Source organism: Lepidochelys kempii, chromosome 6 (assembly GCF_965140265.1).
Source record: "Lepidochelys kempii isolate rLepKem1 chromosome 6, rLepKem1.hap2, whole genome shotgun sequence".
NCBI classification, from domain to species: Eukaryota; Metazoa; Chordata; order Testudines; family Cheloniidae; genus Lepidochelys; species Lepidochelys kempii.
In genome coordinates this window covers 54,215,428-54,242,916 of record NC_133261.1, presented here as the reverse complement: position 1 = coordinate 54,242,916, position 27,489 = coordinate 54,215,428, and the positions used below count along the sequence as shown (strand labels likewise).

General features: G+C 42.3%; 1 long non-coding RNA gene across 3 annotated transcripts in view; it reads right to left on the bottom strand.

Annotated features, from left to right (window-relative positions):
* The window catches only part of LOC140912846 (uncharacterized), a 95,106-nt gene that overhangs the window by 23,875 nt on the left and 43,742 nt on the right, over positions 1-27,489 (bottom strand). For all 3 annotated transcript variants that reach the window (XR_012159398.1, XR_012159399.1, XR_012159400.1), the window contains exons 4-6: positions 26,185-26,304; positions 22,399-22,557; positions 19,717-19,911 (exon numbers count right to left, since the gene is read on the bottom strand). This is a non-coding gene — a long non-coding RNA (uncharacterized lncRNA). The remainder of the gene's footprint in view (positions 1-19,716; positions 19,912-22,398; positions 22,558-26,184; positions 26,305-27,489) is intronic.

Genomic DNA, 27,489 nt, shown 5'->3' with positions numbered 1-27,489 from the left:
GCTGCATGAACTACAGCTGCTGTTTCAACGGGTGCCGTTGCAGTTTCGTGTGTACTGCTGCCATAAATGTAATAGCCACCCTGCCAAGGAGGCTTCCATGACTTCTGAAGCTCCTCTTACCTTTGTTGCTACTTCTGTCTTCCCCTATGTTCCCCAATTCTGTGTCTGTGACTGCAGTGCTTGCTTCATTTTCATTTATATGCTGCAGGTACCATAAGTACAGTATTTGCTGTCTTGATTGCAGCCCCTGATGTTGCCTCTGTAGCTTCCAGCCCTGCCATACCCAACTATGCCCCTATTATTTCTATTTTGCAACATTTCCCAGAGCTTACTTTGCTGTTTCATCTCTTAAACGGAAGGTAGTCTTTGGGGTGTACTGCTTTGTTATACCATGAGAAAGGAGGATTCTTCTTTCCTTAGCTTGTGTTTTCCCATACTGTACATCTCCTTTGCACTTACTGAACATTTTGATGTTGTACAACTTACATCTGCACTCTCTGCACTTCATCCTCTTTTATATATGTGGTCAGATCTAAGATACTAACTGCTTTAACTGGGAATACGATATTATTCACTCTCTATTGCTAATTTGACTTTAATTTCCAATGAAGTCTTGAATAATAAACCTTTGACACATTCTATTTCTTTTCCAAATTGCCAATACTCAAACATCCCCTGGCTACAGTTTCAGGGGAAAAAAATACATCATGCTTTTAAATATCTTGGCAGACAACGAAGATGTCAAAATCATATCAGTCACACTGTGTCATACAGTGCTTGAAACTATCCTTCATAATGGGTGACTATCTGGCCAAAGGAGGGGCTCGGATACACTCAATGAAGCCATACCAGGTGTATAAGTATAACCGGTTTTATTGCCAAAGTATAATAAGCTTCCTAGCCTTCACGCGTTACTAAATATGTGCTTTCCAGCAACCAAGCAAGAATCAATGCTTATGCTCCTTCTGCTACAGACAGTCCTGGACCCTCCAGCCTTGTCCTTGAGAGCTCATAGCAGGCACTGCTCCAGCATGGGGAATTTCTGGGCACCCACAAGGCCAAGGTCTGCAGGTTAGACTGTTCGTCTAAAGCAATTCTCATAGCCCTTTTTATCATCATCTCTTTCTCAGGAGGTGTATACATCCACAAGCAGGCTCTGGAAGGAAACATTCTTGCTTTCTATTCCCACACTTAACACTCTTGGGCCCTGCTTATCTCTTCACTTGCTTATCCAGTTGGAGTGGTTGCAAGCCAGCCCGGCTTGTGGTCAAAGCCAGTTCACTACGAGCTCCACCTGAACCGTTCTGTAACAACAGGCCAAGGTAACTTGTGGTCAGCCCCAACAGTGACATAACTAAGATGAACTGGTTGAAGTAAAATTTTTTTCCCTGAAAATGGCTCATTGAAACTAAGGGCTATACCAGTGCAGCTGTGGTGCTGTAGCACTTTAGTGAAGACACTACTATGACTACAGAAGAGTTTCTCCCATCAGCATAGTTAATCCATCTGGAAGAGGTGGCAGCTATGTCAACAGCAGACATCCTCCCATCAACATAGCGCTATCTACACCTGGAGTTAGGTCATTATAACTATGTTGCTCAGGGATGTGGATTTTTCACATTCTTGAGTGATGTAATTATACTGATGTAAGTTTGTAGTGTAGACCTGATCTCAGTCATGCCTTGTCCACATCCTGCACCCTGGACCAATAAGAATTGTCCAGTGTTTCCATATATACTACAGTTCTTTTTCTGATACAGTTTGAAATGGTTTGAGGAGCAGAATACCTGCCATTTCCTCAGTGAAACTCTTAGGAAATGTTTTTCTGATCCACTTTAAACTTACTCTGCCCGGCTTCTTCATTGCTTCTAATTATTATGGCTAGGATCATCCAAGACAATGCCTCTCCTCCCTTGGTTCTTAATCTTTCAAATACTTGCACTTAAAATAATCAAGTATTTTGGTTTCTGACAAAGATGGACTCTGGAAGAAGTCAGGCAGAGTCCACAGGGAGAGGGGTTTCAGAGGTGTAAAGCTCCTACAAAGCCTAGTCTCCTAGGGGCTCCCACAGCAGCCATCACTGCACCAAAACATGAGTGACACTGGCTAGGCAACTGAGGTCAGAGTATACAGGGACTATGCCGATTAGTTCATCTCCTGGGAAGACTCCACTGGCAGGAATCCTTTGAAAACCCAATCACCACACATTTATTGAATGTGACTATATCTATTGGAATTGGCTGTGACATGCAAACTCTATTACCACACATCCAAGAAACAGGTGGGCCAGGCCATCTTGGAGGTAACATTTTCTGAGATACGAAACAGAGACATATTCTTACAATGGGCGTTGAGTATGTGTAAGGATTGGGCCCAAGAAACCAGAACTGGGTGCAGAGGCTATAAGAGTTACAAAAAAGGACAAGTCATGTTGGGTGAGACAACAGGAGACACATTAAATGAACCTGTTTTTCAAAAAAGTGCTGGGTGTCCGCTTTCTAACAATCAGACTCTTTGAAGGGTCTCGAGTTGGACACTCAAAAAATTGAGATACTCAGTACCCCTGGTGTGACCCTAAGAGCATCCCAGTGACAGAGGGCAAAGGGCTCAGTGGTATCAGATAATAAGTTTCAGGTGGTCTGACCAGTTCAGTGTACCCCAATTCACTTATGCCATAATCTGTACCTAATCGGTGTAATGTAAGGTATCATTGGAAAACCAAAAACACATTAATCATTAGTATTCTTGTATGGTATACGTGTGGCAAATGCCAACATGACTGTACAAATATGGAGGAAATATGGCACTAAAATGTATTTCAACCAGAGAAGTCTGGGGGGGGGGGATAATCAGTCCGATGAAGTGAGCTGTAGCTCACGAAAGCTTATGCTCAAATGAATTGGTTAGTCTCTAAGGTGCCACAAGTACTCCTTTTCTTTTTGCGGATACGGATTAACCCAGCTGCTACTCTGAAACCTGTCCTTTTCCAGACAAAGGAAAGGCTGATGCCTGTTCAGGTGCCATTACAGATGCTTGGCAATCACAGTCAAGTGTCTATTCATTGGCATATTGGAGGCTGCAGGGACAGATCAATTTACAGTGTAGAAAGCATCAACAGGGAAGAACCCAGCATGGAACCTTCTCCATCAGACTCCACAGCACCTTTCCTCACAGCAGGGGCACTGGACTTTGAGAAGGATACATTTCAAAAATTCACTGGACTGTAAAAGAGAGGGGCAAAGAAGCCCAGGTTATCTTTCACCTAAGAAGACAGAGGAACTGAGCAGTTTGGACTTTGTGGGAGATCCTGACCAAAGATGTGGTCAGTCATCTTGCTGGAAGGATGTGTAGTAAGAATCTTATCTTGAACCTAGATTTCAGGTTAACCACGAGAAAGCATTTTTCAGTTTTACTTGCTTGTAACCACTTCTGACTTTATCCCTCACAACTGAACTCACTTAAAATCCACATTCTTTTTGTAAATAAACTCGTTTTACTTTTGATCTAAACCAACCCAGTTCTGGGTTTGAATTGAAGTGATTGTTAACTCCAGTTAAACCACAAACTGCTGTGCTTTTGTCTCTTTAAAGGCACAACAGACCTTATTACTTCCCTAAATGTTCCAGTAGAGGCAGACAGTTTTGGGGAAATTCAGGACTAGGGGTGTGTTGGGGCTGTTTGTCTGGTAGTAACCAAGTCTGGTGGAGACCAGAGTGTTGCTGTGTTGTAACAAACAGGCTTCTGGAGTCAGAGTTGCTGAACCAGGGCTGCTTCTCACACAGACAATCAGTGCACGCTTGTATGCTGGCCGGGAAGCTACAACAGCAGGGCATTTTAAGGCACACAGGGTTACAGGACAAGCAGTGGCCCAACCTCTCAATGGTCTGGATTGCACCCCAAAATGTAACAACTGGTCACTTTTTAAAATCTTGGCCAATTGGATTTTGAGTGGAGACCAGATAGAGAAGCTGCTGCTTGATGAAGGTATTGAACTGGTAGCTGGAGTCCTGAAAGAGGAATTATCTTCATAATGCTTTGCTGTGGCTCTGCTGCCTTTATTCAAGAGCAGGGATTGGTAACCTTTGGCACACAGCTCGCCAGGGTAAGACCCCTGGAGGGCTCAGCCAGTTTGTAAGCCCTCTGGAGGGCTCGGCCAGCATCTGCAGGTTTGAACGATCGCAGCTCCCACTGGCCGCGGTTCGCCACTCCAGGCCAATGGGGACTACAGGAAGCAGCGCAGGCCGAGGATGTGCTGGCTGCTGCTTCCAACAGCCCCTATTGGCCTAGAGCAGTGAACCGCAGCCAGTGAGAGCTGCAATCGGCTAAACCTGTGGACGTGGCAAGTAAACAAACTGGCCCGGCCCGCCAGGGGGCTTACCCTGGAGGGCCATGTGCCAAAGGTTGCCGATCCCTGCTTTAGAATGAAAAGCAATCTGTCCCTCTCTGGACACCTCCCTCTCCCCACAAAATCAACCCAATTGCTGATTCCATTCTCTCTCTCTCTCTCTCTCTTCCTAACAAGTCCTCTTCTTACAATCTCTTTTTACCTCCTAAACTACCAAATCCTTTTTATCCAAAAGATCAAATGGAAAATATGCCTAGAAATCTCCATGCACCAAATAAGAATACAATATGCTCCAAACGAATTTAACTTGTACTAGGTATTGGGAAGCAACAAATCTAAACAGGACCACAGAAGGCTACATAACATGTCTGACAAGGACTAAAGAAACCAAAGGTAAAAAGTTATATGATTTTCAATAGAAAAATCATCATTATAAAACTATAAGCTTTTCTGCTTTGATTAAATCTTAATGCAACTAAAATAATTATATTCCTCTGTTGAAAAAATAAAAGACGGTTGAGAAATTAACAGAGTGCATTTGAATGTGAACATATATTAGACTTAATCTGATCCAAGAGCTTATTTGTTCTCTGTCTTTCTTGCATTTAATTATGAAATGTAATTATCTGCTGGTCATCCTTGTATTTGATTAATCATCTACGTTTTGAAGAAAAGTGCTTTCTGACAAACAAAAGTAAAATCTGGTATTCAGTGAACCTTTGTATTCTTGAAAGAGAGTCTATGATATATAATGAGATCACTGAAGTCTGTAACTTAAAGCATGACGAAGGGCAGAAAAGGGACCATAGAAATGGGCATTTTGGTGTTCCTTCATTATTCCTGAGCAATCAAATCTCCATCCTATCCTCATAATTAATAACACCACATGTAATATAATATTTCTTTCTAATTACCACACCACCATGTACGTTATTCCATAGGTGGCTATCTACATTATGAGATTCTAATATTTGTCTTCCTCTGAAATATCAGATATTGACCACTGCTAAAGGGAGGAAGCTAGAATACCTAAACGAGCAGTGTTGTCCTGTATTGCAAAACTAAAGCAGTGCTCCTAAATCATTAAGGAAACCTAAATAACTCATACCTATTCCTGAAATATCACCAAAAAATGGAGCAGAATGAAAAGTCCCATCACTTCCCTTCCTGGTGGTGAAATACCAGAAAATCTATGGTTAAATGGACATAATGCTAACTATCTTTTATGCCTTTTTGCAAGGATGCTAAGAGCAACACATACTAAAAATGTGCTTATTGTACCAGCTTATTATAATGGGAGAGGCTGGATGCTCTTATAAGGGTATTTTAGAGAACTGTGCTTATTCTGAACAAGCAAAGTTGTTCCTTACAAGGTGCTTGAGACCAGAGGAAATAGAGGGTGATAAAACATACAGTATCTCCATACTTGCAGGCATTCAGAATGGATTCCTAAGAATATGTATTTTAGAAAACGCTTATGAGACAAAAGTGCAATTTAAAACAATTCTTATTTTTATGCATTTATGAGTTGAAAAAGGAGAGTACATCCTGTATTGTAGCCTCAAATAGTTGCTACATAACGCCAACTAGTTAGGATAACACAGCTGGAAATATCAGTGGCATTTTGCTCTTATCAAAAGTATATTATCTTGTAATAAATATCCTTAGAGAAGTGATTGTTCACTTCCTTAGGAGAGTCTTGTTGTTAATAAGAGAAAGTCCCTGACCACACCACACGATCCATCGTCTACAGCCAAGCTCTGCGATACAACCGCATTTGCTCCAACCCCTCAGACAGAGACAAACACCTACAAGATCTCTGTCAAGCTTTCTTACAACTACAATACCCACCTGCAGAAGTAAAGAAACAGATTGATAGAGCCAGAAGAGTTCCCAGAAGTTACCTACTACAGGACAGGCCTAACAAAGAAAATAACAGAACGCCACTAGCCGTCACCTTCAGCCCCCAACTAAAACCCCTCCAACGCATTATTAAGGATCTACAACCTATCCTAAAGGATGACCCAACACTCTCACAAATCTTGGGAGACAGGCCAGTCCTTGCCTACAGACAGCCCCGCAACCTGAAGCAAATACTCACCAACAACCACATACCACACAACAGAACCACTAACCCAGGAACTTATCCTTGCAACAAAGCCCGTTGCCAATTGTGCCCACATATCTATTCAGGGGACACCATCACAGGGCCTAATAACATCAGCCACACTATCAGAGGCTCGTTCACCTGCACATCCACCAATGTGATATATGCCATCATGTGCCAGCAATGCCCCTCTGCCATGTACATTGGTCAAACTGGACAGTCTCTACGTAAAAGAATAAATGGACACAAATCAGATGTCAAGAATTATAACATTCATAAACCAGTCGGAGAACACTTCAATCTCTCTGGTCACGCAATCACAGACATGAAGGTCGCTATCTTAAAACAAAAAAACTTCAAATCCAGACTCCAGCGAGAAACTGCTGAATTGGAATTCATTTGCAAATTGGATACTATTAATTTAGGCTTAAATAGAGACTGGGAGTGGCTAAGTCATTATGCAAGGTAGCCTGTTTCCTCTTGTTTTTTCCTACCCCCCCCCCCAGATGTTCTGGTTTAACTTGGATTTAAACTTGAAGAGTGGTCAGTTTGGATGAGCTATTACCAGCAGGAGAGTGAGTTTGTGTGTGTATGGGGTTGGGGGGGATGTGAGAAAACCTGGATTTGTGCAGGAAATAGCCCAACTTGATTGTCATGCACATTGTGTAAAGAGTTGTCACTTTGGATGGGCTATCACCAGCAGGAGAGTGAATTTGGGGGGGGGGGTGGAGGGTGAGCAAACCTGGATTTGTGCTGGAAATGGCCCACCTGATGATCACTTTAGATAAGCTATTACCAGCAGGACAGTGGGGTGGGAGGAGGTATTGTTTCATATTCTCTGTGTATATATAAAGTCTGCTGCAGTTTCCACGATATGCATCTGATGAAGTGAGCTGTAGCTCACGAAAGCTCATGCTCAAATAAATTGGTTAGTCTCTAAGGTGCCACAAGTACTCCTTTTCTTTTTGCGAATACAGACTAACACGGCTGTTACTCTGATCCCTTTTAAACTGTGTCTGGAAAGAACATTTGGGTAATTCCCTTTGGTGCTAAGAGAATTTACAGTTAATTTGTAGGAGGTAAAACAAAATGAAAATAAAATGGGTAAACACACAACTAATTACATAAAATGAGCTAACTTTGCTGTTGTTGATATAGCTCCCCCTAGTCAAACTCCCTGACTACCTCTCACATGCTGTGGAACAAATGATAACATAAGGTCAAGAAAGCAACATCTCTTTGCAGACAGATAAACTCACTTTTTTCTCATGCCATTAAACTAACTGAAAGGATGTGGCATGACACTTCACAATTGTTAAAAGCCAGGTCATTTGTGCAGTGGATCATCTGCTGAAAAGAAGTTTTCAAGGCACTAATTTATGATTTCCACCCCAGCTTCTTTCTGACTAAAAGCTAGTCCGATTATTTAGGGGTCCTCATTGTAAATCTTAGCAGCTAATAACAGTCCGTGTTGCCTTCCTGAGGCCCTCTGCACTGATCTGCCTGTGGGAATCCCCCATTTCTGTCATTTTGCCGCCTCACTTTCCAAAAGCAAGGCATTAAGAAAAGCAAAAATAGTCTATCGGTTATTTGTGAAATAAATTGTAACATTCAAAGGGATACATTTCCCAAGTTCATACATATATATACTGTGAACAAAGACACTTAGCAGTTCATGACATAGGAAAAACTGGGTGCCTTCCCCAACAGTTGTCAAATGCAGCTGCCACAGTAACCCTGCTAGTGCTTCAACAAAAACCGCTCAAGGAGAGGCCAAATAGCTAGAGCTGGGCCTTACAGGACATGTTTACAAGGGTTTTTTTTTAATTGACCCCTGCAGGGGACCCTGCAGGTAAGATGCCTCCTACCCGCACTGATATATACAGGCAAGTCATCACAAAGCCAGATAATGCAGTGATGTCTCTAACTTAATCCCAGCAGACTTTATCAGAATCAAAGCAAGGTGGCATGCCAAACTAGGAGGCAATTAGGTGCAGCTGAGCCTTGTTAGCCTCAGAACCTTTAAAAGCCTGAGCTGGCATTAAGGAAGAGAAAGTTAGTTGTCTATAAGCTATAGTTGAATAGTACCATATCCAACTGAAACTGCAGGGAGAATTTAGGTAGACAGAATACAATTACCCAAATTAGAATTTTGCAAGAACACTAAAGTGAAATCTCCATCTTACCTAAAGGCCACAGCCTCCAGCAGTACAGTGATCCTAAACATTATTCCTGGGGCATTTGGTTCAGAAAAAAGTGCCAGCTACTGAACCACCAGCACCATTTTCTGCAGCACGAAGGCTTAACAACAGTTGCTGCCCCAACAAGCTTATAGTCTAAATAGTCTTTATCATATTTGGACTTATTTGAAGACAGCAGCCTAGCATAGAAGAGAAAAATGAAAGGTCATCAGTCACTATGGTCTTACATAGTACTTAAGCAGTCCCTTCTGCATAAGTCTCATTTGTCATTTAGAAAATATAACTATTAGAAAATACATTCAGTTTTGTGGCTAATATGCAGTGTATCTTGTATGAGATTTGATTGCAGCGCAAGTGTGGCACAAGTCAGACTTAATACAAAGTGTTCTATTCAGCTAAAGTAATTTCTAAACAGAGAAAAAAGAATCACATTCAAAGTTTGATGGCATATAAAAATGTAATCAATAGATGTTTAAATGAGTGTGCCATTACACGTGAACAGTCAGATGGCTTTGGGGTTTTTTTTTTAAACAAAAACCTGTTTAAGGACGTAACTTTAATATGTCTATTCTTTATATTAGACATGGACAAGTCTGGAATATCTGGCCCCATCAGTTATGTCACACTACTCTAGACTGTCATGTCACTCACCTCTACAGTACATCTGAGACTGAGTGACTTCAAGGTGGTAGCACCTACTGATTCTTAAGAGGTTGCGGTGCTCAACATCTCTAACTTGCGAACAATGCTCTTGATACCCCCATGTTTGAAGGTTCCTTTCTAGTTTATCTATCCCAGTTGAACAATTATTTCCTTTATTATAAGATTACACTTTCAGAGGTATCTTCTGAAGGTTTTCCTCAGTTACCTGCTGAACTCATAACATAGATGTGAATGCAGCAACATTGTGTATAGAGACTTGGATGCATCCCAACTTATTTTGATTATTTATTGTACTTTGTGGGGAGGAGAAAAGTCAAATCATGTCTTTCTTTCATGTAAGATAGAGGGGAAAGGAACCACAAAAGGTGGACCCCACTAGCTTCCTCTACTGTATATAGAATGTGAAATAAGATAGTCCTCAGATACTATCATGCTGGGCCCCTTAGAAATAGACAGATGGATGAATAGAGAGACAGATATTTACTGTTTGTAACTGTTGAATTTTCCATGGGGGTCGCTTTATTTATAATATTATGGAAAAGTGGAAAGCTCGTTTCATCCATGTGACAGCCCACATTTGTACTCCTTATTAATGCATACATTCATTAAATAAATAAGAGTTTTTACAATATGCCAACTCCTTGTTCTTACTGCCATTGAATTCCGTGAGTAAAAACTGTGTCATTGTGTTGATTTTTAATACAATAATGATGAGTAAATAATTGGGCAACTGAATTAATTATGCCTTAATAGGATAGTCACAGTGATGAAGCATCCAAACACATAAACTGTGTCTCTGAAGAAGGATCATCATTTGGATTACTCCATGTACTCTATTAAACATATTACCTCTTTCCTGATAGTTCAAAAGTCATCTTTAGCAACCATACAGCTAACAGGTTTCAGAGTAGCAGCCGTGTTAGTCTGTACCCATAAAAAGAAAAGGAGTACTTGTGGCACCTTAGAGACGAACAAATTTATTAGAGCATAAGCTTTCGTGAGCTACAGCTCACTTCATCTGTACTTCTATATTCTTGGCAATTGCATTCCTGGTGATTTGATGTGGAGTCCTGTTTAGTATTGCTCTCTAGGCCTGATCCAAAGCCCACTGAAATAAATTATATCAGACCCTTAATACATTTCTTCTTCACAAAGAGGATACCAATTCCTTTGAATTATATGGGGTTCTTATTCCCTGCTGCCTTTGTTGCTTACAGTGTGCTACCAGGATAATGAAAAGGAGTACTTGTGGCACCTTAGAGACTAACCAATTCATTTGAGCATAAGCTTACGTGAGCTACAGCTCACTTCATCGGATGCATTGAGCTGGAGCTCACGAAAGCTTATGCTCAAATAAATTTGTTAGTCTCTAAGGTGCCATAAGTACTCCTTTTCTTTTTGCGAATACAGACTAACACGGCTGCTACTCTGAAACCTACTAGGATAATGTTAAAGATATTTAGATTAGACTTTGGGCTGTCTTTAAAACATTTTCCCTGGCCCTTTTGGGAGTGTTTTCCTTGGTTCACTTGGTCACAAAGTATTCTCTTAGGCAATCTCTCACTAACCTTGCAGATTTTGTGGCTCATCTCACTGTCAATAGAACCCTTCTGGGTAGTAAAAGAATCTCATACTTTCCTCTCATGGTGAGTACACTTGGGATTTTATTCACAGATTCCATTATAAAAAGGACATGCCTCATGATCTGTGAGGCTGCAATCCAAAGGGAAATTTACAAATCCAGTATTAGACTAAACACCCTACCATTCCCAAGACATCCAGACTCAAGACAGAGCAACTAAGATGACAGAACCACAAGGCTACTGTAGGTGTTCTTAGGTGGAGAGTAGTTGTGAGGGGTACAATTTAAAAAAAAAATGTTTAACGGATTTATTGTTGTTTAAATGTTTGTATTGCTTCTGCTTCTCCTACATCCAGCCCAGGAAGAAAGTGAAATTGTCCAAAGACAGTAACTCATAACACAGATCAAAAGTATCAGGCAATGCAAGAGAGAGATTGCTCTCATGAGATTCCCAGTATTGGAATTGGGTTCTAATATGGTTCATTTTAAACATATTGAATATTTAAGAGAAACAAACTCTCACACTTTTGAGAATAGCACAATCTAGGTAGCTAGCAGCAGATATAACAGCTTGTGGTCTCGCTACTTATCCAGATCCAAAATTGTTTGGCTAAAATCCCCAAAGAAGAACAAACTTAGTTATTTAACAGAACATTTTTGATATAGTGTGTGTGTAGTAAGATCCTTAACAGAGGCTATGTCTACATGGCCCCACAGTTCAGTCTATGCGGGTGTGAATTGCAACCTGCACTAGCATGCTACACTGTAACTCCCCCAAGTGGATGCTGCATGCCCAAACTAGGTACCCCTAGTTCATGTTAATATAGTCCTCTTTAAACTGGACTGTGCTAATGCAAACTAGGTACTTTTTAGTTTGCACCCATAGGGCCCATGTGGGGGAGTTGCAGCTCAGCACACTAGTGCAGACACTGCAATTTACACATCTGTAGTCCAAACTGCAAAGCTGTGTAGAAAAGCCCAGGGACTACAAAGGGAATATAAATAAGAGTCCAGGCAGGCCTTTCAGTAATTGTATGTAGATTTATTAGCCTGGAGCCACTCCTGGTACCACCTACCACTTTCTCCACAGAGGAATCATAGAATCATAGAATATCAGGGTTGGAAGGGACCCCAGAAGGTCATCTAGTCCACCCCCCTGCTCGAAGCAGGACCAATTCCCAGTTAAATCATCCCAGCCAGGGCTTTGTCAAGCCTGACCTTAAATACCTCTAAGGAAGGAGATTCTACCACCTCCCTAGGTAACGCATTCCAGTGTTTCACCACCCTCTTAGTGAAAAAGTTTTTCCTAATATCCAATCTAAACCTCCCCCACTGCAACTTGAGACCATTACTCCTCGTTCTGTCATCTGCTACCATTGAGAACAGTCTAGAGCCATCCTCTTTGGAACCCCCTTTCAGGTAGTTGAAAGCAGCTATCAAATCCCCCCTCATTCTTTTCTTCTGCAGGCTAAACAATCCCAGCTCCCTCAGCCTCTCCTCATAACTCATGTGTTCCAGTCCCCTAATCATTTTTGTTGCCCTTCGCTGGACTCTCTCCAATTTATCCACATCCTTCTTGTAGTGTGAGGCCCAAAACTGGACACAGTACTCCAGATGAGGCCTCACCAATGTCGAATAGAGGGGAACGATCACGTCCCTCGATCTGCTCGCTATGCCCCTACTTATACATCCCAAAATGCCATTGGCCTTCTTGGCAACAAGGGCACACTGCTGACTCATATCCAGCTTCTCGTCCACTGTCACCCCTAGGTCCTTTTCCGCAGAACTGCTGCCTAGCCATTCGGTCCCTAGTCTGTAGCTGTGCATTGGGTTCTTCCGTCCTAAGTGCAGGACCCTGCACTTATCCTTATTGAACCTCATCAGATTTCTTTTGGCCCAATCCTCCAATTTGTCTAGGTCCTTCTGTATCCTATCCCTCCCCTCCAGCGTATCTACCACTCCTCCCAGTTTAGTATCATCCGCAAATTTGAGGAGAGTGCAATCCACACCATCCTCCAGATCATTTATGAAGATATTGAACAAAACCGGCCCCAGGACCGACCCTTGGGGCACTCCACTTGATACCGGCTGCCAACTAGACATGGAGCCATTGATCACTACCCGTTGAGCCCGACAATCTAGCCAGCTTTCTACCCACCTTATAGTGCATTCATCCAGCCCATACTTCCTTAACTTGCTGACAAGAATACTGTGGGAGACCGTGTCAAAAGCTTTGCTAAAGTCAAGAAACAATACATCCACTGCTTTCCCTTCATCCACAGAACCAGTAATCTCATCATAGAAGGCGATTAGATTAGTCAGGCATGACCTTCCCTTGGTGAATCCATGCTGGCTGTTCCTGATCACTTTCCTCTCATGCAAGTGCTTCAGGATTGATTCTTTGAGGACCTGCTTCATGATTTTTCCAGGGACTGAGGTGAGGCTGACTGGCCTGTAGTTCCCAGGATCCTCCTTCTTCCCTTTTTTAAAGATTGGCACTACATTTGCCTTTTTCCAGTCATCTGGGACTTCCCCGGTTCGCCACGAGTTTTCAAAGATAATGGCCAATGGCTCTGCAATCACAGCCGCCAATTCCTTCAGCACTCTCGGATGCAACTCGTCCAGCCCCATGGACTTGTGCACGTCCAGCTTTTCTAAATAGTCCCTAACCACCTCTATCTCCACAGAGGGCTGGCCGTTTCTTCCCCATTTTGTGATGCCCAGCGCAGCAGTCTGGGAGCTGACCTTGTTAGTGAAAACAGAGGCAAAAAAAGCATTGAGTACATTAGCTTTTTCCACATCCTCTGTCACTAGGTTGCCTCCCTCATTCAGTAAGGGGCCCACACATTCCTTGGCTTTCTTCTTGTTGCCAACATACCTGAAGAAACCCTTCTTGTTACTCTTGACATCTCTGGCTAGCTGCAGCTCCAGGTGCGATTTGGCCCTCCTGATATCATTCCTACATGCCCGAGCAATATTTTTATACTCTTCCCTGGTCATAAGTCCAACCTTCCACTTCTTGTAAGCTTCTTTTTTATGTTTAAGATCCGCTAGGATTTCACCATTAAGCCAAGCTGGTCGCCTGAAAATGACTAATGAGCAAACACAGTGATTCAAGGCTGAGGAACCAGACTTCTCCTTAACATTCATTCATATGAATTCAGGTTCACCATAATTCACACCTGGTCATTAAAATGTGCACTCCATGGGCTTAGACTATCTGGTGTGCCTAAGCTCTGCTCAGCATATCTGATGCAGGGGGCAGGGAGAGCATAGGCTTTCTGCCACAATTTGCTCCCATGACCAAAGGAGACAGAACAGAGGCAGTCCTCAGCATAAGTTAGAGTCTTAGCTTAGGCCTAGGATTACCAGACTGCAGCACTACCCCTCCCATCCAGGTATGCCCCATAAAACACACTATGTCAAGGGTGGGCAACCTGTGGCTCCGGAGCAACATATGGCTTTTCAGAAGTTAATATGCAGTTCCTTGTATAGGCACCGACTCCAGGGCTGGAGCTGCAGGTGCCAACTTTCCAGTGTGCCAGGAGGTGCTCACTGCTCAACCCTCGGCTCTGCCACAGGCTCTGCCCCCACTCCACCCCTTCCTGCCCCCTCCCCTGAGCCTGCATTGCCCTCGCTCCTCCCCCTCCCTCCCAGAGCCTCCTGCACACCACGAAACAGCTGATTGGGAGGTGTGGGGAGGGAGGGGGAGGCGCTGATTGGCAGGGCTGCCGGTGGTGGGAGGCACTGGGAGCAGGGTAGGGGAGCTGATGTATTGCTGTGGCTCTTTGGCAATGTACCTTAGTAAATTCTTGCTCCTTCTCAGACTCAGGTTGGCCACTCCTGCACTAGGAGGATAGGATGGAGATTTGTTAGTCTCTCAGGTGCCACAAGTACTACTTGTTCATTTTAATTAAGGAAATTGGTAATTGTGCCCAGATAAGCATAGGGACGAAGGGGGGCATTCCTTAAACCCAATGACCCTGAAAGAGAGAGAAAGAGTGAGCCAGACTGCATTGCTAGGAGAATAGAAACAGATTCTGTTCTGTTTGAAAGAGAGAGACTATCCAATTTAGCTTGTAATGAAGGAGAAGATTAGCTAAGACTAAAGCCAGGCCTACAGTACAAACTTTTGTCAGCATAGCTCTGTATACAAAAAGTCATCAATGCACCAATGTTTATCACGCATCAATTTCCTATGTGAGAAGTACATAAACAGGGGGAATAGATTTAAAAGAAGAACAAGCTTGCAAGGAACTGTTCATCTCTAACAGAGTTCATTGTTATCAGTGCTTTTATAATAGGAAATATTTATTTTGAGTAGCAGTGAGTTATTTTATTGCCTCACCAAAGCAATATAAAAGCATTAAAGATGGGCCCAAAACAGCAAAGTTTGATTCCAGATATAAATTATACCCAAATTTGAGGATACTCATATCTCTAAAATGGCTTGGATAGTGTGGACCATGATATATGAAGCAATATTTACAATGCAATGCAATATTGATCAAAATGTAACCCACTTTGGAGGAGACAATTCATGCCTCTTTAGCTGATAAAACAAAACATTCTTAATGCCAACATCTAATACAGCCTGGTTAGAAGGCATTTTCTGGGCTTCAGTCATTAAGCACAGCTAATAATGTTATTTAGTGTACTAATAATACTTACCACCTTTCATCAAAAGATCTCAAAGCACTTTAAAAAGATGGGTAAGTACCATTATCCCCATTTTGCAAATGGAGTCCAGGGAGGTAAAGTGCCTTACTGAAAACCACAAAACAGGTCACTAGCAGAGTCAGGCCTTGATTCTGGTCTCATGAATCCCAGTCCAATACACTGACTCCTATTCCCACTGTCTCCTCAACAAACAGTTGTCTTTTATTTCCTGATATTCACATTATCTTTAGAAAAACAAATAAAAATAAATAAAGCTCTGAAAAGACCATGCAAACATTCCTGGGATGCAATGGCTACTGAGATTGCAGGAGGTCAAAGTAGATGATCAATGGTCCATTCTGGCCTTGGAATGTATATGGAAGCTGCTTTACAAGAACCCAAAACTGAAAAAGAAAGAAATCCATTCAGACATTTGTAGAACCAGTCATTTTGTGGAGTTCTGTAAATGCAGCCTCATCATAACTGGTTAGGTAATACAGCACCTGGTGGTGATGATTTGCTAATTATATTTCAGTTGTGAAAAATTATATATAATTAGCAGGAAAGTATTCACCATAATTGCAGTGTCAACTTCATAGTCTTGATGCCTGTCCCAGAAAAGCTAAATGTAGTGATGAATTTTCACAGAACAGCTTTCCAGATTTCTGCAACAAGCCATCTAACATGCTTACAGGTGTAATGAGCAACCAAATAATTGCAATGATTTGAAATTTGTTATCATGGCATCTGCTCAGATCACTCTCTGTTTCTAATTGCAATTAGCAAGCCTTTTTTTTGACTTAGGCAGTTTCCAGTTCCAATGGGTTACTTGCTCTAATCTTTCATTGTTATTGCTCTTCCTTTTTCAGATTCATTTCTTTTGAATTTGATCCTTGGGATAATTGATTGAGGCTGTCCGCTCACTTGAAAGATGGTTAATTTTAAAGGCTGCTAGGCAGTCTGTCTAGAAGAAAAGCCTGGAGTCCAGATTCAAAGCCTCTGTTCCTAGCATCAATGCTGATTTGTTTCTTAGTTCACCCATCAGTTCAACCGTCTCTAAAAGGTGTTAATACTTCCTTGTCCCACAGGGGCTCTGTGAATCTTAATAGTGGTCAAATTTCTTTATGGCACTTGCATGACATAGAAAGTATTATTGTGCTTGTTGACTGACAGGGGTACGTTTCATACCTCATATCATGTTCTTCATTGGATGGTTAGACATTGAAGACTAGCACAGTAAAGTCATATCTACACTAGAAACTTTACCAGTAGCAACTATAGTGGCATACAGCTGCCAGCACTGCAATGTCACTAGAGCATATACACACTTGGCTGCCTTTACTGTGTCTCCTAGATGCAAGAGATTCTGTTAGTGAAAAGGACATGGCACATAGGTAGGCTGAGGGTTGGCATCCAACTATACCTCATTGCTTTTGGGGATATTTTGGAAGTCCATTGCAGGATCCAGAACTCCTCTCAGGGAACTGTGGGAGTTTGACTCCCATGGTTCCTCACACTTGTTTTCAACCTTTTTAAACCATCTCATTGGTAGAAGCCTGGATGCCAAAGAGATCACAGAATTTTTGTGTCTGTTCTAAAGACAATGCACCTGACCTTCTGTATTTGCAGAACTTCAGCAACTCTAACAGCATCTGGGCATGCAGCAATGAAAATGAGAAAACTGAGGAAGAGTGGGATGGTGGCAAGGAATGAAAATCGCCAGGTGCTAATGACATTCACTGACCAGCTCTATATAGTGGAATGGCATTTCTGGGCCAGTGAAACAAGCAACAAGTGGTGTGACCAGATTGTGATACAAATTTGGGATGACTAACAGTAGCTGCAGAACATTTGCATATGGGAGACCACATTCCTGAAGTTGTGTCCTGAGCTCATCCCAGCCCCCAGTGCAGAGACACCAAACTGAGACAGTGAAGAAACAGCTGGCGGATATGCTGTGACAACTTGCAAAACCAGATTGCTATCAGTCAGTGGCAATCTGTTTGGTGTTGGGAAGTCTCCAGTGGAAGCTGTCATCATCCAGGTGTGCAAGGTCATTAAGTATGTCCTGCTGCAGAGAAATGTGATTCTGAGCAATCTGTAGCAAATAATTAATGTGTTAGATGCAATGGGCTTCTTGAACTATGGTGTGGCAATAGACAGGCCACACATCCTGATTCTGGTCTCCTCCCCACCTAACATACACACACACCTTGCTTTGGAGTATATAAACAAAAATGGATACCGTTGTGTGGTTATGCAAGTGTTTGTGTATCACCAGAGAGGTGGCATTTATTTTCTCTCACAAAATTGTGGGGACTGATAATGAGAGGATGGATTGAAGATCAATCTCAACATCGGGTTGCTGTCTTTTAAATGAAAGAGAACTATGCTGCCTCATGTATTATCATTCTGTACATGCCCCTTTTGGAGTGTATGTGAAGCAAAGCTTTTAGAGCAAATTCGCCAATAAGCATTAAGCATGTGTATTTGGATTTAATATAAGAACATAAAGAAAGCTTGATTGCTAATGGAAACAAGCTGATTATAAACTCAGAATTCATTTCTCAGCAGTTGATGACAGTGTGATATCACTAATCTAGGGCACTGTGTACCTGCAAAGTTCTTCAGGGTAATTATTCACTTATTAATGAAAGGCACAGCTTACTTTTTAAGAAGTAATTTGATTCAAATCTAACAACTCACAATCATTTGAATAGTGGCAAAAGCAACATTATAAGGTATTTCCACGTGAAATCCATTTGGATCTCAATAAAGTAATAAAGAGACTATTTTACAGAAAAGCTAGAGCTGCTGCTGATGCTAAAACAAATCCCCTTGTTAGCACAGACTAGTCAAAGGGTACCCTTCAAAGTTTATTTAAAGCTATTTCCACTTATGTTATGAAAGCACACACAATATCTGCATTAAATAACCCAAAGCCATGTTTACGTGGTATTTAGAAATAAATGGCGTGTTTTTCTTCTTTCTTACATTACATGTCCAGATCCTGTCCTATCTGGAAGGCTCTATGATGGCTCGAGTACTAGTAAAATGATACTATTACAAGTATCAAAAGAGTGAAAACTGAGCAGTTGAAAGGGGAAACAAGTTATTAGTCATATAGTTTAAATCTCTATATTTTAATTTGTTTTTTTGTTAACGGCTATTAAATTAAATAACTAATCAACTCTTTGGTGAATTGATGTGCTTGTCAGCAACCTCATACTTCAATTTGGGTGTGAAAGTTTATAATATATATTCTCTGATATCCCCAAACAAGTCTTTCTAGCAAAACCAGGAAATATCAGCTCTGGCATTCCTGGTATTTCAACGATAAAACCAAGAAAGAAAGAAAAACCTTTGCAGAAACTCCTTTCTGGTGCTTTTTATATAAGGCTATGTTGAAAGTAGGGAATGGCTGCCATCAAGGGGTTTGGATTTTAGATTCACAATCAATCATAGTTCTCATTAAAGTCAGTGGTTGTGCTAAGCATTCTTTCCAGACTGTCAGAAGGTGCAATTAAGCCCCCCGTATGTAATAAAAATGGCTGCAAAAAATGGAAATTACTGCTCAAGACACTAGGTCTCATGGCAGGTCAGGACAAGACTGTGTGGACTGAGCAGGTTCCCTGGTCGCAAATGCAGGGGGATAGAAAAATGGGTTGCAGTTTGTGTGTCTGGAGGAAGAAAGCCTACAGAGGAGTTGTGAATGTGATCCAGAGAGGAAGCAAGGAAACAAAGCTTTATTGGGCAAGGAGCTTTTCCAGCTTGTTGGAAAGATCTTTACTGTGAGATGGGTTAGTCATTACCCATTGGTCAAACAGTGTCTGTTGTCTACATGTTCTCTCTGAGAAGTCTCCATTGTATGCAGTTCCTAGGATAGAAGATTATTTCGTTGATAGGTGTTGATGCTCCATTGATGTACCTGTTCCCAATCTCACAACATATTACAGTAAAACACACACATAGCAAGACTTAATAACTTCACATACAATGATAGCACATACAATCCAACAGGATATTAATGTTTAACAGATCAAGACTTTTAAAATGATACCTAATAAGGCATACTTTGTAGAAAACATATCATAATTATATTATGTTCTTTGCCAGAAGCTGGGAATGGGTGACAGGGGATGGATCACTTGATGATTACCTGTTCTGTTCATTCCCTCTGGAGCACCTGGCATTGGCCACTGTTGGAAGACAGGATACTGGGCTAGATGTACCTTTGGTCTTAATAATGGCGATTCTTATGTCCTTACGACAGTGGTGAATATGGGTGTTCCAGGGTGCTCCTTGGAGGTATGGAGTGTCACAGTCCCCACTAGGCTCCTTTGACAATCTCAGTCTATTTGGAAACAACATTGAAAACATATGTTTCTCCCTTTGTGTATGAGGGGGTTTGGTTCTGCTTTGTTTTAGTTTTATTGCTAAAGATATTTGCATGAAGACGGGATTTATATTTCTTGGTTCATTTCCTCTTGCTGCTTATTCCACACTTGAAGTCACAATCTTCTGAATGTGCTATCCCAGTCATGTCTGCAACTAACTGTGATGTTGCAAGCAGAGGATTATGGCTTCAAGGGAGGAATAAGCAGACAGAACAGATAAAAGCTTACAAAACAAAGATCCTGGTTTCATGAAAACATATCTTGTGTGTGTTTTAATAAAGCAAGGGAAGAGAAACACAAAAGGGGCAAGAGGCCCATCTCATTAGAGATGGGGTGTGATCATGGTCTTAATAGTCATTGGGTTAGAGAAGAAGAGAGTGAGAATGATTCTGTAGTCCAGTGGTTAGGGCATCATTGGAGATGCAAGGTCCAGTCCCCCTGTTCCAATCACTCTTTCATCATTTATACACAGTGGAACAGCTTCAACAGGAAAGACTGAGAGAGCCCCACATCAGAATATCCCATTGCTCAGTGGTTAGAGCACTCTCATGAGAGACCCCTTTGTTCAAATCCTTTGTCTCCCTCTGGCAGCAAGAGGGGAATTGAACCTGAGTCTCACACATTCCGGCTAAGTGCTTTAACTACTTGGGTAAAAGTTAGAATGTGGGCACATCCTCTTCCTCTGGCTGGCTTTTGAATGGGATTCAATGTGGTAGGTGCCCTCTGAGCATGCTTACCAGATTGGGCCCCACATGCGATTTAGGCAACCACACACCTGCCTTTCCTGGTTTGTGGATTGCTGTGGGAGGGAGATGGGCATCCAGGAGCCAAGAGGAAGGCAGTAGTGTGCATGCCCAAATGCAGAAACATAGATGCCTAGGGAACTTTTACCTTGAAAAACCTAGGCACCTACAGAATTTGGTGGGAGTTTTGTGGAATACAGTAGAGCCAAAACTGGGATTTAGGTGCCTAAATTTGAGGCTTACGTGGCTACATATTTTTGTGGATCTCACCCAGAGTCCCTGTCTAAGCTTCTCAGGGCAACAGGATGGTGGGAGTTTGGAGAGGGGAAGGGGCTGTTCTGCCCCAGGTTGCCCCAATACAGACTATTTAGGCCATAATTCCCAAATTAATTTAATTTAATCCACCACCCTAATTACAATTAATACAGGCCACCCACCAAAATATTAATTTAGGACAGCCCTTCCTCTCTCCAGAACTGAACAACTGCTGTCCCCAGGATGGTCCCATCTATTGCTGCTCCAAGAGTAGCTCTGGGACCAACCCTGTTCCTCTGTGCTCAGAGAGGAAGTTCAGATGCCCAGGAGCTGACTTGTTTTCCATGAAAGGAGAGTGGAGTCAGAAGGAGTAGGCTAAGCAGCCATATTTTTCACAAGAGAGAAGGGGATGGAATATTTCAGTCTGAGTGGGATTCAACTGCTCAGGGCTTCCTTCACTGCTACTATTCCTTCCCCTCTGTGAAAATAAAGTGGACCCATCTGCTCCTTCTCTCCTCACCCCTTTCCTGCCTCAAAATCCTGTCAGTCCCTGGACTCCCTCCCTGTGATGGTTCTCTCTCCTCCTTGGAAAGGCAGTGCAGAAGAGAGCAGGGAACCCAGAGCTGATAGAGAAGGGTCTCCTCCTTTCCTCAACCTCCCAGCCAGCTGCTGCCCCATGTAGTGAAAAACACCCTACCTTAATATGTGGGGCAACAGCACAGGGAGGCGGAGTCAGCTCTAACACAAACTGCATGAGGCAGAACATAGAGAAGTCTGATTTACAGACTGGTGAATTAGTGTATGCTAGTGTACTGTATAGGCACAGGGCTGGAATCACTCTTTGCTCAAAGCTGAGCACAGGATTAGAGGCAAAAGCTAGCTCTGACTGTCAACAGCCCCACTACACCATTTTAGCAGTCAGGAATAGCTGGAACATAGAAATGACCCAACAATACCACAATGACCAAAAACAGTCCTGCCATGTTCCCTGTACCTGGGGTTCCTGTGCGGGTGGCAAAAAGCCAACTACGCTGGCCACACAATGCCTACCAGGGCCTTCCCTTATGTCAGGAGAATGTATTGGGGGACTGTTATAGCTTTTTTATGCTGGCTCAAGAAAGTAATCCTGGGACATTGATAAATCAGTCCCAAAGCACCTGATTCTCTTTTCACTCATACCGGGTTTTAATGTGTACCATTCCTTTGACCTCTGCGGAGTTACTCCTGCTTTTAAGTGAGATCAGTGGGGACGGGGCAGAAGCCTGGATTGTAGCAAGAAAAACAGCAGGAGGGTGTATGATAAAGCAGCTCCACCATCACAACATTGCACACCTTACATTCTCCTTTTGGATGGTTCTCCTGTTATTCTTTAGCCTTTTGACCCCTCAGCGTTAATGTTACAGCAGCTACTATTCATTCCCACTAACTTACTGATATGTAACTTACATCACCTCTGAACTTGGCCTAGAAACTGGAAGGCATCAGCAGCTCTTTAATATTATTTAGACTGTCAGCTCTTCAGGTGAAGGACTGTCTTTTGTTGTGTGTTTGTACAGCCCCTAACACAACTGTGCCCCGATCCTTGACTGGGGTTCTTAGGTGCTACTGCAAAACAAATAATATAATATCAACAATGCAAAAAAAAATCCTCATTTTTCTGTTTTAAAAATTTAGCCTAAGGGAAGGTTGTAGCATGCCACTTACAAACCCCAGCTTTGCCTCATTCAGGATACTCTCTTAGCTGAAATTTCAGCGTGACTTGTTCCTTGCAATGTTTATTTTTGCTCATCATCTCTCTACAACAATTTTGGCATATGCAAGCAACTCCTACGAAAAACCAGGTGCATGGACTGGCAGCTTTCCTGCTAAAAGGGATTCAGTCAGATGTTTCTCCCACCTGTGAACTGGCTGCCCAATCTCAGCCAGTTCCCATGAATGTACTTATCATGCTCTATTTCAAAAAGCCAAAACAAAATAGTTCAAGTTGATTGTGTCTAAAAATTCTGATGCCATCATTTTTCTTCCCCTGCAAGGCACCATTATGAATGTCCTGATTTCTCTGGTTCTCCATTTTACATTGATTCAAGAGGCTAGATTCAGATCTCAGTTACTTTGGTGTAAATTTGGAGTAACTCCTTCAATCTTATTCTGCAGAAACTGAGTTCAACGTCTGTCCCATAAAGTCTGAAATGCAAATAGGTAACTATTTATGATTTTTTATCTATGACATACTGTATTTCCTACACATTGAAGTTCTCTTCCTGCTCCCTGAGGTGTGTTTCAGAGGTAGCCACTTATGGAGACTACATGGATGTATAGCTTCTGCCATGTGCCATGGGAGAAGGTTTCCAGGATGAATTGACTCCATAGATCAGTCTGAGAGGCCCTCCTCAGTTTTGAGGAGCGAACGCATTTCCTGAAAGGACTGTAAACACCAGTCCTTACCCCTAGGTTGTACCCTTGTGCCCAGATGTTCCATTGCAGAGGACTTTGCCTTTCACTCATTCTGTTAGCCACTTCTTCAGCTACAATGGTCAGTCTGAGCCAGTTCCTTCTCTTCACTGCCTTATAGGTTCTTCTGTGCTTCAGCCCTCTGGCTAAGTCATGCACAGTTGAGCCCCTTTCAGGGTTTAGTCCTAAAAAGGTCCTTTGCCTCTCCTGGGCTCAGCTTCACACCAACAAGGTCTTTCACCCCTCCTGTGCTCAACTCCAAACAGTAAGTCCTTTGCTTCTCCTGGGCTTGACTCCGATCCTTTCCCCTTTGTCAGGGAGCCGGCCACCCAGGCTTTTCCCTGCAGGGAGTCTTAAGTATGCTTTAACCTTACTTTCCACCCCTCATAGCCTTCTATCTCATTTCCTAGTTTTCATAGACCTTATTAGCACAGGGCTCCCCACCACTTTAGAATCTGCACCACAGGAGATAAACCCTACTCCTGTCACTCTATCCTGGCTCAGCCAGACCCAACTTGTCAGATCTTCCTCCAGATCCTTTATCAGGGAGAGAAAACTCTCCTTAGCTACTCTCTCCTGGCTCTCCTCCTGAACTACTATTAATAATTCTTCTTCTTCTTGGGTTTTGTAGAGTAATAGACTCACTTCCAGAGTCTACGACCCCCATGCACAGAACTTCTAATCTTGTTCATGGTTTAGAATCTCACATCTTTTCTGGTATACTTAAATAATTGCAGAAGATTTTTTTTTTTTACTGGGCCCCATTCCTTTGTATTCTTGATAGAAGTTGCAAGGAAACTTTTATTATTTTAAGACCTCCGAGTTTCCTCCTGAACTGGGTTCTGTCTCAGCTCCTTATACTATCTAGCTCTTTCTCTGCTGGCTAGAAGGCATTCAGTTAATCATATCCCAGCTATAAAGCATCCCTAATTAATTTTTCTCTCTTGCATTACAGGTGATGAGGATTAGGCCCTTTCATGGGGACAAAACAAAGAAGACTCATGGAGCTTGTGGAAGGATTGGTCCTGTTCCACTGGTTCCTCCAGAGAAAAGGACTATAGTCTGATGAGAAAAGACCTATTAAAAATGTGAAAAGATTCAAAAATGAAATAAAATGCCATACTGAATGAAATCAGAAAGCTAAAAATGAGATTCATCACATTTCATCTTTATTTCCTTTCCTTCTAAACTTAATTGGACACATTCTAAACGTAATTGGATTGGAGCCCATAATTTCACACATTTAACAGCTAGACAAATATCACTCAATCCCACTGCATTGAATGAGAACACTTGAGTACAAGATGGAAAGGGTCAGGTGTGGCATTTGCAGAAGCCTGCACACAAAAGCATTCAAATTGGGAGCAGAGAAAAACAGCAACCCCACGTGAGCTCATACAGACGCTACAGACTGCAGTTCTGGAATGATTAGGTGGGATCAGGTTCTTCTAAATTCATAGTTTGAGATTCCAAAGCTGGAAGGGACCATTGTGATCATCTAGTCTGACCGTCCGTGTAACACAAGCCACAGAACTTCCCCAAATAATTCCTAGACCATATTTTTTAGAAAAACATCCAATCTTGATTTTTAAAATTGCCAGTGATAGAGAATCTACCTTGGTAAATTGTTCTCATGGTTAATTAAGCTCATACATTTAAAAATGCATATATTTTTTTCCAGACTGAATTTGCCTAGCTTCAACTTCCAGCCATTGGATTGTATTATACCTTTTTCTGTTAGATTGAAAAGCCAATTATCAAATATTTGTTTCCCATGTAGGTGCTTATAGACTGTAATGAAGTCATCCCTGACCCTTGGTTTTGTTAAGCTAAATAATGAGCTCCCTGAATCTATCACTGTAAGGCAGTGGTTTTCAAACTGTGCGTCGCAACCCAGTACTGGGTCACAGAATGTAAGGCACTGGGTCGCGGTGGCTCTGGTCAGCACCGCTAACTGGGCCATTAAAATTCCTATCGGTGGTGCTGCCTGGCTAAGGCAGACTAGTCACTACCTGTTCCAACACCGCTCTGCGCCCTGGAAGTGGCCAGCAGCAGGTCCGGCTCCAAGGCGGGGGGCCCAGAGGGCTCTGCGCACTGTCCCTACCCTGAGCACTGGCTGGCGGGGCGGTGCCTGTGGGCGAGAGCTGGGCTGAGCCACTTGTACACCTCTGCCTAGAAGCCAGACCTGCTGCTGGCTGCTTCCGGGGCGCAGCATGGACTGTGGAGCCAGGAAAGGCAGGAAGCCTGCCTTAGCACCCCTGCTGCACTGCTGACTGGGAGCCGCCTGAGGTAAGCCTGCACCCCAATCCCCTACCCCAGTCCTGAACCCCCACCCCAAACCTGGAGCACCTTCCTGCACCCTGAACCTTTTATCCCCAACCCCCAGCCCAGAGCCCTTATCCCCTCCCGCACTCCAATCCCCTGCTGCAGTCCAAACCCCCCCTCTCACACCCTCAACCCCTCATTCCCAGCCCTACCCTGCAGCCCTCACCCCTGCTCCCCATCCCTCTGCCCTGAGCCCCTCCCACACCCCTCATCCCCAGCTCTGTTGGGTCATGGGCATCAACAATTTTCTTCAACTGTGTCACCAGAAAAAAAGTTTGAAAACCACTGCTGTGTAAGGCATGTTTTCTAATCCTTTAAGTATTCTTGTGGTTCTTCTCTGAACCCTCTCCAGTTTTTCAGCATCTTTCTTAAATTGTGGACATCAAAACTAGACACAATATTCCAGCAGTTGTCAGACCAGTGCTAAATTCAGAGACAAAATAACCTCTATATTACCTGAGAGTCCCCTCTGTATGCATTTGCTCTGTCACAATAGGAGCTCATGTTCAGAGGATTATCCACCATGACCGCAAAATCTTTTTCAGAATCACTACTTCCTGAATAGGCTCCCCGCTCCTGTAAGAACGGATTACTTGACACAGATTAGATTACCCTACTTTAAACAGTAAAACAATAATGTGCCCAGGATTGATCTCACACTGACAGGCCTATGATTATCTGGGTCATCTCCTTTACCCTTTTCAAATATTAGCATAATGTTAGCCTTCTTTCAATCTACTGAAATTTCCTCAGTGTTCCAAGATTTATTGAACCTTAACAGTCCAGTGAGTTAGTCAGCCAGCTCTTTTAAAACTCTTGTAGTCAAGTGAACTATACCTGCTAATATTAATATGACTACTAGTGGAATGGAAAGAGTTTTATTCTCAAAACATGAGATAACTACATCATTTGTTTTTCCCCAAATACAGAACAGAAATATGTATTGAACACTTCTGCCATTTCTGAATTATTACTGGTAATTCTACAATTTTCATCTAATAATAAACAAATACAATTGTTGGTATTCATTTTGCTCCTAATATACTTTTTAAAATCCACCTTACAGTCCTTAACCCTGCTGGTTATAGATTTTTTTTCCTTGTGTCCTGTGCTCCTAGCTTCATTACGATAATTGTTTTATATCTGATAGTATATTATAACTGCCTTCACTTCCCTCTCTAAATCAGGTCATTTTTTTAACCAATTGTGAGACTGGCTTTTAGGGCATCTAGTAAGTGTTCTTAAACCATTCCCAATTATCATTCACATTTTTCTTATTAAATTCTTCCTCCCAGCTGATTTGGCTTATTATTGTTTACAGCTTTATTAAACTGAGCTTTTTAAGGCATCAAGTTCGTGTGTGTATATATATGTGTGGTCTAGACTTTTTTCTGTTTTCTCACAACAAATGTGATCAAGTCATAATCACTTGTTCCTAAGCTACCATAAATGTTTAGTTCTGTGACGGTTCCTTTTTATCTGCCAAGATTAGGAGTAATACAGAAATCCTCTGTGTTAGTTGTAACATGTTTTGAATTAGTAAATTGTCATCTATATTAATATTTAGAAATTCCAAGGATGTTTTAATATAGGCAGTATAAGACCTCCAGCATACATCCTTCTGATTAAAGTCACCCATGATCATGAAACTTTTTTCCCCCTGCATTTTATAGATAGATGTATAAGTAAGCGGTCATCCTATTCTCGAGTGTGATTTGGTGGTCAGTAGCAGACACCAACTAATACACCATCTTATGTTTT